Below are 12,121 nucleotides of genomic sequence, written 5' to 3'. Positions count from 1 at the left end.
GACAATATGGGTTTGAGTTCAAGAAGCCACCAAGCTCCATGTCAAGTAGGGCTCATGACTGAGATCCATGTCATTGGCACTAAGTATTTTATCCTTTTGGGCATCTTGGGACTTGTCCATCCTCAACCTACTTAAGCAAGGTCCTTTGTCTCGCTCAAATTTTGAAGGATGCTGCTGCATGAATTTTGCAATAATAACTCTCCTTATTTTTTTTAAAACTAGGCCTATGTGCGTATAGGAAGACTTATAGTTTTCATAATACCTACTATTTTGTAACTTTGTCTGATGCAAAACTCAGGAAAAAACGATGTAACACCAAGGTATTGTGTCTGTGCTACTGGTCTGATATTACTTCAAGAAGACCGGTAACTCAAAGTCAATTCTTACAAAATATTTTTTTGAGGTAATAAAAGATGATCCTTTACAAAAGAAAATACAACAAGTTGCAAAAAATGAAAATTTATAAAACTTTATGGAACTACTTATTAACATATTTATCAATGATGTAAATATTTCATCAAGTAAAATAAAATATTGCTTTAAAGGAGAAGTGACCTTAATTCTACATATCACACTTGTCTCAATATACTAAGTGGCTTGTAGGTGGATTTTTCATGCTTATATGTGTGTGTGTGTGTGTGTGCATTTATATATAAACAATGTATAAACACATATGTATAAATATATAAACCCATGGTATTCATCCACCTATGTTCTTCATCCACCCATGCAATTTAGCCATGGTATTGTAAGTGGCATCTACCCATGGTATTGTAAGTGACATCCACCCATGGTATTCATTCACCCATGGAATTGACCCATGGTATTGTAATTGAAAAATACTATAAGTAAAAAGTCGCATTTTGTAAAAGGAGAGATTGTCCACCATAATGTAGTCCTTACAGTTATTATCTATTTTAATAAAAAAATTCTTTTTGGTTTTGTTTATTGGGCATTCTACTCTTTTTCTTCTGGCAATTTTTCAGATATTGGGGGCCTCCCCCCCAAGGTCCATTTCAATGTTTTAGATCTTGGGGGCCTCAACGATCCGAAGGGAAAATGACATCAACCCATGGTATTCATCCACCTATATTCTTCATCCACCCATGTAATTTACCCATGGTATTGTAAGTGGCATCCACCCATGGTATTGTGACATCCACCCATGGTATTCATTCACCCATGGAATTTACTTATGGTATTGTGACATCCACCCATGGTATTCATTCACCCATGGAATTGACCTGTTGTATTGTGACATCCACCCATGGTATTCATTCACCCATGTAATTGACTCATGGTATTGTAACTAAAAAATACTAACAAGTCGCATTTTGTAAAAGGACAGATTGTCCACCACAATGTAGTACTTATAGTTATTATCCATTTTAATTCTGGAGCAGCATTTGGAATGGGTTCCCATTGGAAACGTGCCCTAACACCCCACTTTAGTAATCACCTACTTCACATTCATCAGTTTCAACATAACAACATTCGGCTTGGGTTATTTGGAGATGTGTCCTCCCACCTCAGGCTATGTAGGCACCTACTACTTCATCAACAACCAACATCATGTTAATAAATTTACCGCATAACATACATAATGACCGAGAGGAATATATAAAAGAAAATAACCATAAACAACCATAAACACATAAACACAAATGTTTATCTGGGAAAACCCCAAATCCAGGGAAAACCCAACCTAATAAGATCTCATTAGCATTGGCCAAAACCATGGCCAATCCGACCAAGTGAGCCTTCACCACTCACCTCCAGGTCTTGGATTATAATGAAGTCCTTCCAGCCTTTTATAAGCTCCATTACATATAATACCACGGGCAGAATACTATGGGTGCACAATACCATGTGCCCCAAAACCATCACTATTTAACCTGGTCAACTTTGACTCTATCCCGAGTCAAGTTTACCTAACAATTCCCCCTTTAAACTTGACTTGGGGTTTCTTGACTAACTCCAGCCAAACCTGCTAAGTGAGACAATCCCGCTCACTCTAGCTCTTACCCCCCTCAAAGTTTTTACCTGGCTTATTGTTAACCCAACATCCCCCCTATCACCTAGGTCTAACCCAGACTTTACCAGTGATCTCTGAGGGGTACACATGCCTTACGAGGTCTTACAATAGTATGCCCATTTACATGCAATAATTTTGACTTCATTAAAATTTTCTTTGTTTATTGCTGCTGCGATTCTGATCCATCCTCTCTCAATTTGATTTTCTCAAAAACTTCTATCAAATTGCTCCAACTGCAAGCCCAATGAGAACCTCGTAGATTCCAGCACTGGTGGCCTCACATAGCAGAAAATGAACTATTTCCAAAGCCACATGAACAATTCTCTTCTGCTGACCAGAGGTATCTCTCAACCTTCTTTAAATAGCCGCATGAATCCCAAACAATTCGTTAGCATGTTCCAAACCAGTGAATGTCGCAAATGCACTACGATCCCTGGCAGTTACGAAACTATCTTCCGCACATTCTCCTCGAGGTTCTTTCACGTACGATTGTTCCACCATTATTTTCCAGACCCAGATCTGGAAAAAAGGCTGCTTTGATCTCATCAGGCACCATAAACCCCTGGCATCAAAGAATCCCTTTGAAGCCAATATCTGACTCTGATACCAGTTGTTAATAAATTTACCGCATAACATAAATAATTACTGAGAGGAATATATAAAAGAAAATAACCAGCAACAACCATAAACATATAAACACAAATGTTTATCTATGAAAGCCCCAAATCCGGGGAAAAAACAAACCTAATAAGATCTCATTAGCATTGGCCAAAACCCTGGCCAATCCAACCAAGTGAGCCTTGACCACTCACCTCCAGGTCTTGCATTACAATGAAGTCCTTCCAGCCTTTTATAAGCTCCATTACATATAATACCATGGGCAGAATACTATGGGTGCACAATACCATGTGCCCCAAAACCATCACTGTTTAACCTGGTCAACTTTGACTCTATTCCGAGTCAAGTTTACCTAACAAATCACGGTTATGGGTCAATCACACAAAATCCTTGTCATCTAAGTCCATTTGCTAGGCTGCACACTATTAGTATCACAGTTGGTCACAAGCATTACAGGGTATCTCTATCCTTGGATCTTCATTTGTCATGGTTATGGGTCATCCACAAACCCACAGTTGATCGAAGTCCATTTGCTAGGTCTCACACTGTCAGTATCACAGTTTGTCACAAGCACTATAGGGTATCTCTATCCTCGAATCTTTGTTCATCATGGTCATGGGTCATCCACAAACCCACACTTCATCATAGTCCATTTGCTAGGCCACACACTATCAATATCACAGGTGGTCAAAAGCATTATAGGGTACCTGTAGTATACCTAGGAGGGATAATATGGGGTACAAAGGGAGGTACCCAAGGGAATAATGTAATAATGGGATGGACCGTAGTAATAAATAAGGTGGTTAACCCATATCATGTAAGGGACCACAAGTAGTTGGGAATAATATAATAAGCCCATAGTATTAGATAGATGGTATTGAGGGAACCATGGTAATGACCCATGGTATTGTATGTATGAGGCCTATATAGAGGGTAGAGACTCCCCATTGAGAGATGTCAAGGATTATCGTATGAACAAGCATATGGCTTGTGGAGTGTTCTCCTTCCTTAAGGAGTGAATGTATGGTGTTGCCCTACCTTAAGGGTTTTATCAATAAAGAAGCATTTCTATCTATATTAACATATTGTTATTCTTGGGTATATTTGTTATCTGTCATATATTTTCATATCAAATCTATAACAAGATACCACTTGTTATGCTCTTGACCTGTGAGAAGATACCAGAATACCAAATATGCAAAGAAATATACCTAGAACACATAACAATAAGAAATAACAGCGTGTATTTTCTTATTCTGAAAGGAAAGCAATGTTCAGTTGCCTCTTCGAGGGGGCAACCTCCAATAAAGCTGGGCTCAATTACAAAATAAGACATGATGCTCCTCAAGGGGAGTCTCTATCCTTTATATAACATTCATAGATGCAATACCATGGTTCAGTACCATGGTTCTTATTAATACCATCTATCTAATACCATGGCCCATTTGCAACTAACTGTGGTCCTTTCTTTAAATGTGGGTTAACCACTTACAATTATTAATATGGGCTTTATTGACTCTTTAACTAACTATAACTATGTCTCGACCCTATTACCAAAATAAGGGGGTTAAGGTTGGACCCTAACATGCCCTCCCCCCAAAAAATAGCCTTGTCCTCAAGGGTGAAGCTATGGAAACTGCTGAAGAACAGTGGCTGATTCCCAGGTCACATCTTCTAGAGAGGTGTCTTTCCACTTGACGAGGACTTCCTTGATCATGTGGCCATGTAGGTGTCATTCTCGCGTGTCTAGAACATGTTCAGGTTGGAGCTAGATTGAACCTTCTTCATCCAATTCCAGTAAACTGGTTTGAATTCTGCAATGGTTCCCAACCACTTTCTTGAGGCATGAGACATGGAAGATGGGAAGGATTTTTGTAGTGGGTGGCAAGGCTATCTTGTAAGCTTCTTCTCTGATGCACTAAAGTATTTGATACGGTCCGTAGAATTTTGGAGATAATTTCTGACAACCCTTGTCTTTGAGTGATGTTTTCTATGGTTGCAGCCTCAAGAATACCTGATCCCCTTCTTGAAATTTGCGCTCTGAATGATGTTGGTTTGCCTATTGCTTCATGCGATTTTGAGCTTGATGGAGATTCTCTTTTAGTTGGGCCAGCATGCTTGCACGGTTCTGTAGGAGTTGATCGACTGCTTGTACCTTCGAGCATCCCTAGATATAGGAAGTAGGTGAAGGAGGGAGTTGACCATAAACTACTTCATATGGAGTCATTTTGATGGTGGCATGATAGTTAGTATTATACCACCATTTGGTGTTAGGTAAAATTGACTCGGGGTTTGAGTCAAGGTTGACTTGGTTAAATAGTAATGGTTTTAGGCACATGGTATAGTGTACCCATGGTATTATGGTCTGTGGTATTGCATGTAATGGAGCCTATAAAAGGCTGGGAATACTTCATTGTAATGTAGGCTTGGAGGTGAGCGATGAAAGCTCACTTGGCTGGATTGGCCAGGGTTTTGGCCAATGCTAATGAGATCTCATTGGGTTGGGTTTTTCCCGTATTTGGGGTTTTCCTGGATAAATATTATGTGTATAATATTTATGTGTATTGTTGCTGGTTATTTTATTTTCCTCTCTGTAAATATCAGTAAATCACAGTAATAATTTATCTCTCTATGGTAAATTTCTAACAATTGGTATCAGAGCTAAGTTGGCTTCAGAACGATGTTTTTAGTTGCCAAGGGTTTGTATTGGCCTGGTAGATAAAGAGATAATTGAGTTTTTCTTACAGATCTGGATCAAAAGCCATAGATTGCCAAGCAAAGTTGCACACTATTTCGTCATGAGAGATTCACTGGATGAGGAGGATATGTGCACGTGGATTAATTAATTGACGAACCATGTAGCTGAAAAGAATGCCTAGATAACTAGCGATTACAGTGGTTGGTGACCCATGTAATTTGGTATATGGGTTCTTTTTATATGGACATTGATGTCATATATACAACGACATCAACAAGGGTAAGAAAAAAAAGTATTATAATGGAGTGGAATTTTTAATTTGCATGTAAATGGGCATACTGCTGTAAGACCTAGTAAGACATGTGTACCCCTAGGTAATTACCGGTAAAGTCTGGGTTAGACTTAGGTAATAGGGGGATGTCGAGTTAACAAATCCCGGGTAAAATAAATTGAAGGGGGTAAGGGCTAGAGTGAGCGGGATTGTCTCACTTAGTAGGTTTTGGCTGGATTTAGTCAAGGAACCCCAAGTCAAGTTTAAGGGGGGAATTGTTAGGTAAAATTGACTTGGGGTTTGAGTCAAGGTTGACCTGGTTAAATAGTAGTGGTTTTGGGCACATGGTATAGTGTACCCATGGTATTATGGTCTGTGGTATTGCATGTAATGGAGCCTATAAAAGGCTGGGAATACTTCATTGTAATGTAGGCCTGGAGGTGAGCGGTGAAGGCTCACTTGGCTGGATTGGCCAGGGTTTTGGCCAATGCTAATGAGATCTCATTGGGTTGGGTTTTTCCCACATTTGGGGTTTTCTTGGATAAATATTATGTGTATAATATTTATGTGTATTGTTGCTGGCTATTTTACTTTCCTCTCTGTAAATATCAGTAAATCAGAGTAATAATTTATCTCTCTGTGGTAAATTTCTAACATTCGGCTAGAGGTAACCACTGTACCCATAGATGTTGCTTTTCTGAAGTGAAACACCTGAGGTAGGTCTCTAGACATTTGTTGATTGCTTCTGTTTGACCATTAGTTTTGGGATGATAAGAAGTATTGAGTTGTAGTTGGTTACCTTGGAGCCTGAAGAGTTCCTGCCAAAAGTTATTGGTGAAGATCGGGTCAAGATTAGACACAATGGAAGTGGGCATGCCATGGAATTTGAAGATCTAGTCCATGAAAGATTGAGCCGCAAAAGCTGGTGTAAAAGGGTGGGGTAGGGTGCAAAAATGAGCATACTTAGAAAATCTGTCCACAACCACCATGATGACTGGCTTGTTTCCTGACTTCGGAAGACCTGTAATGAAATCCATAGAAATCTCTGTCCAGATTGAGGACGGGATGGGAAATGGTTGTAATGTTCCTGGGGATTTGACTGTTTCCCCTTTGAGGTGCTGACACACATCACACTCAGCTACAAAAGTAAGAATGTCCTTTTTCATGCATGTCCAAAAGAATGAACGTGGAGTGCGAGCATAAGCCTTACTGAAATCCTGAATGGCCTGCAGTGGGAGATGAGTGCAACTCTGCCAAAATGCGACTTGCACTTTCTTGGGTACACTATTAGTATCACAATTGGTCACAAGCATTACATGGTATCTCTATCCTCATATCTTCATTTTTCATGGTTATGGGTCATCCACAAACCCACACTTCATCGAAGTCCATTTGCTAGGTCTCACACTGTCAGTATCACAGTTGGTCATAAGAATTATAGGGTATCTCTATCCTCGGATCTTTGTTCATCATGGTTATGGGTCATCCACAAACCCACACTTCATTGAAGTCCATTTTCCAGACCACACACTATCAGTATCACAGTTGGTCACAAGAATTACAAGGTATCTCTATCCTCGAATCTTCATTCATCATGGTTATGAGTTAACCACATAAAACCCTTCTCTTCACTGGCTCTTCATATTCAACAAAGGCTTCGCAGGAGGGAACTTCACGCAATGTGGACCATTGCTTCTTAAGGAGGGAAGAATGATCCGAATGGAAAATGGAATCAACCCATGGTATTCATCCACCTATGTTCTTCATCCACCCATGTAATTTATGCATGGAATTGTAAGTGGCATCCACCCATGGTATTTTAAGTGGCATCCACCCATGGTATTCATTCACCCATCAAATTGAACCATGGTATTGTGACATCCACCCATGGTATTCATTCACCAATAGAATTGACCTGTTGTATTGTGACATCCACCCATGGTATTCATTCACCCATGGAATTGACTCATGATATTGTAACTGAAAAATACTATAAGTAACAAGTCACATTTTGTAAAAGGACAGATTGTCCACCACAATGTAGTCCTTACAATTATTACCTGTTTTAATACAAAAATTCTTTGTGGTTTTGTTTATTGGGGATTCTACTATTTTTATTCTTTTCAGATCTTGGGGGCCTGCTCCCCCAAGATCCATTTCAATTTTTTAGATCTTGGGGCCTCCCATCAAGATCTGGATCACCGATGGGATACACCTTCTTTCAAGTGAATTTTTCTATTTCCCTATCCGTAGAAGTAAATGGGTGACTGAGAAAATATAGTAAATTATTCACTATAATAAAGGGAGATTTTGGAGACATGTGCACCCACGTATACAAAGGAAATGTCAACCCACATTGACAACCAAGCCTTGATTTGTTCCCCTCAAAGTATGGAGGGGAATGTTGGTTATCCCTCTAAACAATTCCACAATAAGAAATATGAGATGCTTATTTTTTTTAATTCTATGTTTAACTCCATATATTATCCAAGTTTAGTTGTAATGGAGTGATTTTTCAAATTGTGAAAAAATTTCAAATTGATTCTTTCCACATATTATGATTCATGCAAAATTTCGAAATCCTATATATGTTAATTGTCATTACCCAAAAGGCAGAGTGAAATATTTTCTCTATGGTTACTATTTTGTATCTTCGCTTGTTGGTCTATTCTTCATCAAATTGTTCACCGGTGTGGTCGTTAATAACTTTATTCGTTTCCCTTGTGATGAAACAACTATAACTTACCTTTTCACAATAAAGTATAATGTCCATGCACTTCTTAATGCACCCCTCCCTTTGAGGATCTACAATGACGTCTAATCAGTAACTAGTTACCATTGTGATTAGATGAAGGAAAAGAGTCAACTTGGGAAAAATGTATATAGGAAATCTATTTAAATAAGGAAAAATTATGTTTTTCTAAGCTAAAAGTTTGTTGTGTGTATAAGTATTTGAATTTGGAAAGTCACACAATTACAAAAAAAACTAGAAAAGGAAAGGAAAAGACATAATGACATCTATGCTGGGATCTAGAATTAGGAAAGGGATGCATGTTTAATTCACACAATGAATTCCTCCAGTGCATATGAGACTTTCTCTTCTATTTTTAGAGGAAAAATAGGGGATTGAAATATATATGTTTGCCAATAGACTGGAATTAGGAAACAAAGTCTCGAAGAAAGTGTTTCATTCTAATATCAATCATCTGAATACAATAACTACACAAGCCCCATCTTTACTTTATGGAGTTAACATGACATAATATAGAGATGTTAGTGTTAGCTTATTGATGGCACTGATAACCCAACAGGAGCCTCAAGAAAGTGAAAATATTATGTCGATGAGGATGCCAACCTCATTTTCATCATTCCTAAGTGATGTTGATTACCTTCTCTTGGAAGTAATGTTTCAGGATTCTCAATGAAGCCATAAGATCAAACAATAGGCTAGGATGGGCAGGTTAGTCTCTAAGCAGTCTATCATGTCAGATTTGTCCATGTCATAAATTAAGACAAAAAATTTCTCTGCTCTTCATAATCAGTTTGAATTTCATAGGGAACAAGCCAAAAGTTACTACATAGATCAGTGCTCAAATGTTCTGATAAACCCCATAGTCACATGATCAACTTCGTAGGCTTGAGGAGATGCACAAATGATCTTGTCCTTGGATGCTAATAGTCCTCATTTCAATGTGGATGATGAGAAGCATGCAGTAAAATAAAAAATATTAGTGCATCCACAGTATTTGATCTTGTTGGGAGTTTATATCGATTGTCAAAATATTGAGGCTACCCCCGAGGACGGCCCATGTTGATGCTCTTGCTCGTGAACACCAAGACCAACGACGTCGGACTGTGAGGATCAAAATGAACCCAAAACTTGATCAATTTATGGAGGCTTATTGCAAGATATTGACTAAGTACCATGAAGAGACTTCCAAAACTTTGAAAGATGAAATGATTTTTTTGAAGAAGATTGAATCCCAGTTCAATTCTCTGGGAAAAGGTACAATAAGAATTTCCCCTCTAGGTAACACTCGCTTGCTGCATAAGTTTTGTTTCATAAACATTTATTATGGTTTTTCATTTCTTTCATTTTTCTTAATGCTTCAAATAATTTTGCTTTATATCAACTCTATTATGTAAATTCATGTTATTTAGTATTAAACTTGAAGTAAATCAATAGGCTTCGAGAAAATCAAGTGAAAATCGATCTTGTTATAAATTGTGTAAAGAATAAGTATAGACTACGAAATGTATATTTTCAAATGTGAAGGAAAAAAATCTAACTTCCATGGATGATAGATCCTATAAGTTCCAAGAGTTTGAAACTAGCTCTAATACCATGTGTATGTCTTAGTACTCTAGTTCCATGAGAGAAGCAAATTTCACATACAATTTATCAAATTAAATGCATGCACATATGCGGTTTTCATGTATGATGTCAATCCCTAGCTGACATTGCTCCGTGGAAAATCGAAGTCTTATACTTTCATTATCAAAATCACCAATTCCTCCTTGCCTATCTAGGATCAACCTCTCCGGTTCCCAGACCTAGAAGACTTCGAAATTGAATTCTTATAACCCTTGTGTCCAAAACTCCAAGAACAATGCTTGAATCTTGAGACTTAGGCTCATGCCTCATATTTACTCTACTGACGAATCCCTTCATTGTGGTCCTCTTTGTACTTTTTCTTATCCATTTGATCCCCAAGAACTCCCCCTCTTATCTCCAAAATCCCCACCTCCTCTGCATTAGTTTTTTTTTTTAAGATCTCGTGTCAGTCATTGATCCTCTCTCTCTCATAATCAATGGCCTTTTATTATTCTATATTTCATTTGTTCCTTCGATCACTTGCCATCATGAATGGATTTTATTGATTTTTGAGGTGGTCATTGCCATAAATTATTATATAAAAATAATTACAACAAAAATTGGATTTGGTTGATTTGAATTCGTTCTTGAGTTTCTTTGATATGGTTTTTATTAATTAGTGTGTTATTTTGTTAAAAGGGTGTATTTAATTAATGTTTTAAATGAGTTTATTAATTAATGGATTTAGTTAAATTAACTATTACTTTAGTTTAGTCTATTCATTAAATTTATTATGAATTTTAGACTTAATACGTTAGTATTTTTACTTAATCCATTAATTGATCGTATACTTATGCAGCCTTCATAAGCAATTAGTGTGTATACTAGTGCAGTGCATGCAATGCATGCATATGTAGTTGTTATATGCATGCCTTGTTTCCATGCTAATAATTATATGTTTCCCGTAATTCGAGATGGGTCATTATAGGTTTTCTCCTCAAGAGATTTGATCATTCTCAGTGTTCGGTAGATCCAAAGTTAAGATGGATCTAAGCTGAATTATAACTAAAATATAACCATATTAAAAAAAAACAATTTATTAAAATAAATTTATGATTTATAATAAAAAACGAGTTTTAATAAAAAAAAACCTTTCTTGATATGCTTTTAGATAAAATATTTTATTTTAAAACAAAAAAAACATAAAAATCAAACGATTTTTTTCTCTTGTGCATGGTTGGGTGCAACCAGCAACACAAGCTCTTGAAGAAAAAAGAAAATCTCCCAAATTATGCATTGGATTGCAAAACTTCCCATGTAAGAGCTAACTAAACCCATTGTAAGAAAAACCCACATTCCTCATTCTCCATATTCATCCTAGTTTGGTCATAAATTGAGCCAAAATTTAGTCACTTCACTACATTTTCGCCCAATTCATTTTCAGTTGCGTGCTAAAAATTTCTTCTGGAATCAAATATTGCAACATAAAAAATGAATATAGCTATTAATAGCCCAAGATATTAATAATAAGTTCCATTCAATTTCATTGAAAGAACAGATTCCAATAAAAAAATAAATATGGCCTCATTTTTGGTATATCTAAATTGAATATTAGTGTTTGTTTGATTGAAAAAATTCAAAGAAATTTTGCACTCCAAGTAGTTGAATCTAATATCATAGTCAATCAAGATCATACCAAAATTAAATATAACCTCCAAATTCAGAAAAAGCAGATCCAAATAGGTGAAATCTCATGAAGGAAGAGTGGTTTGGCATATTGGGTGTCACTGTGAATTTACCTCTATCAATAGACAAAATTGTCGTGAGAAAAACTAATTTGGGTCACTTTGAGAAAAACCTGTGTTTCATATTTCTCGGATTCATCCCCAATCAGCGTGAAATCATCCATGAAATTCATGTCGTTTTCCCATTTTTTTTATTGATTTTTTATTTTTCTATTAACTTTGCAATTTGGGGATAAATCCCACATTTTTTGGGAGTAAGAGTTCAAAGTTGTTTTAATATGCCATAGCTCTCAAGGCTATTCGGCACATAGTTTTAAAAGCCAGAACCGATGACCAAACCAGTCCACCTAATAAACCAGATTTCAAATGGGGACTCGTTAGATCTCAATGAATTAGTTTCAAAAAACACATGAAGCAATTATTTTTTAATGATTATTTT

General features: G+C 36.9%; 1 pseudogene; it reads left to right on the top strand.

Annotated features, from left to right (window-relative positions):
• Window positions 1-8,759: 8,759 nt before the first annotated feature.
• Window positions 8,760-12,121, top strand: part of LOC149176057 (uncharacterized) — a 99,958-nt pseudogene continuing 96,596 nt past the window's right edge.

The sequence above is a fragment of the Pinus tabuliformis genome, chromosome 4_1 (genome assembly GCF_031772625.1).
Source record: "Pinus tabuliformis cultivar Carrire ecotype Pingquan chromosome 4_1, CPIR1, whole genome shotgun sequence".
Taxonomy (NCBI): domain Eukaryota; kingdom Viridiplantae; phylum Streptophyta; class Pinopsida; order Pinales; family Pinaceae; genus Pinus; species Pinus tabuliformis.
The sequence above is the reverse complement of the archived record's forward strand: the minus strand, read 5'-3'. Positions and strand labels throughout refer to the sequence as shown.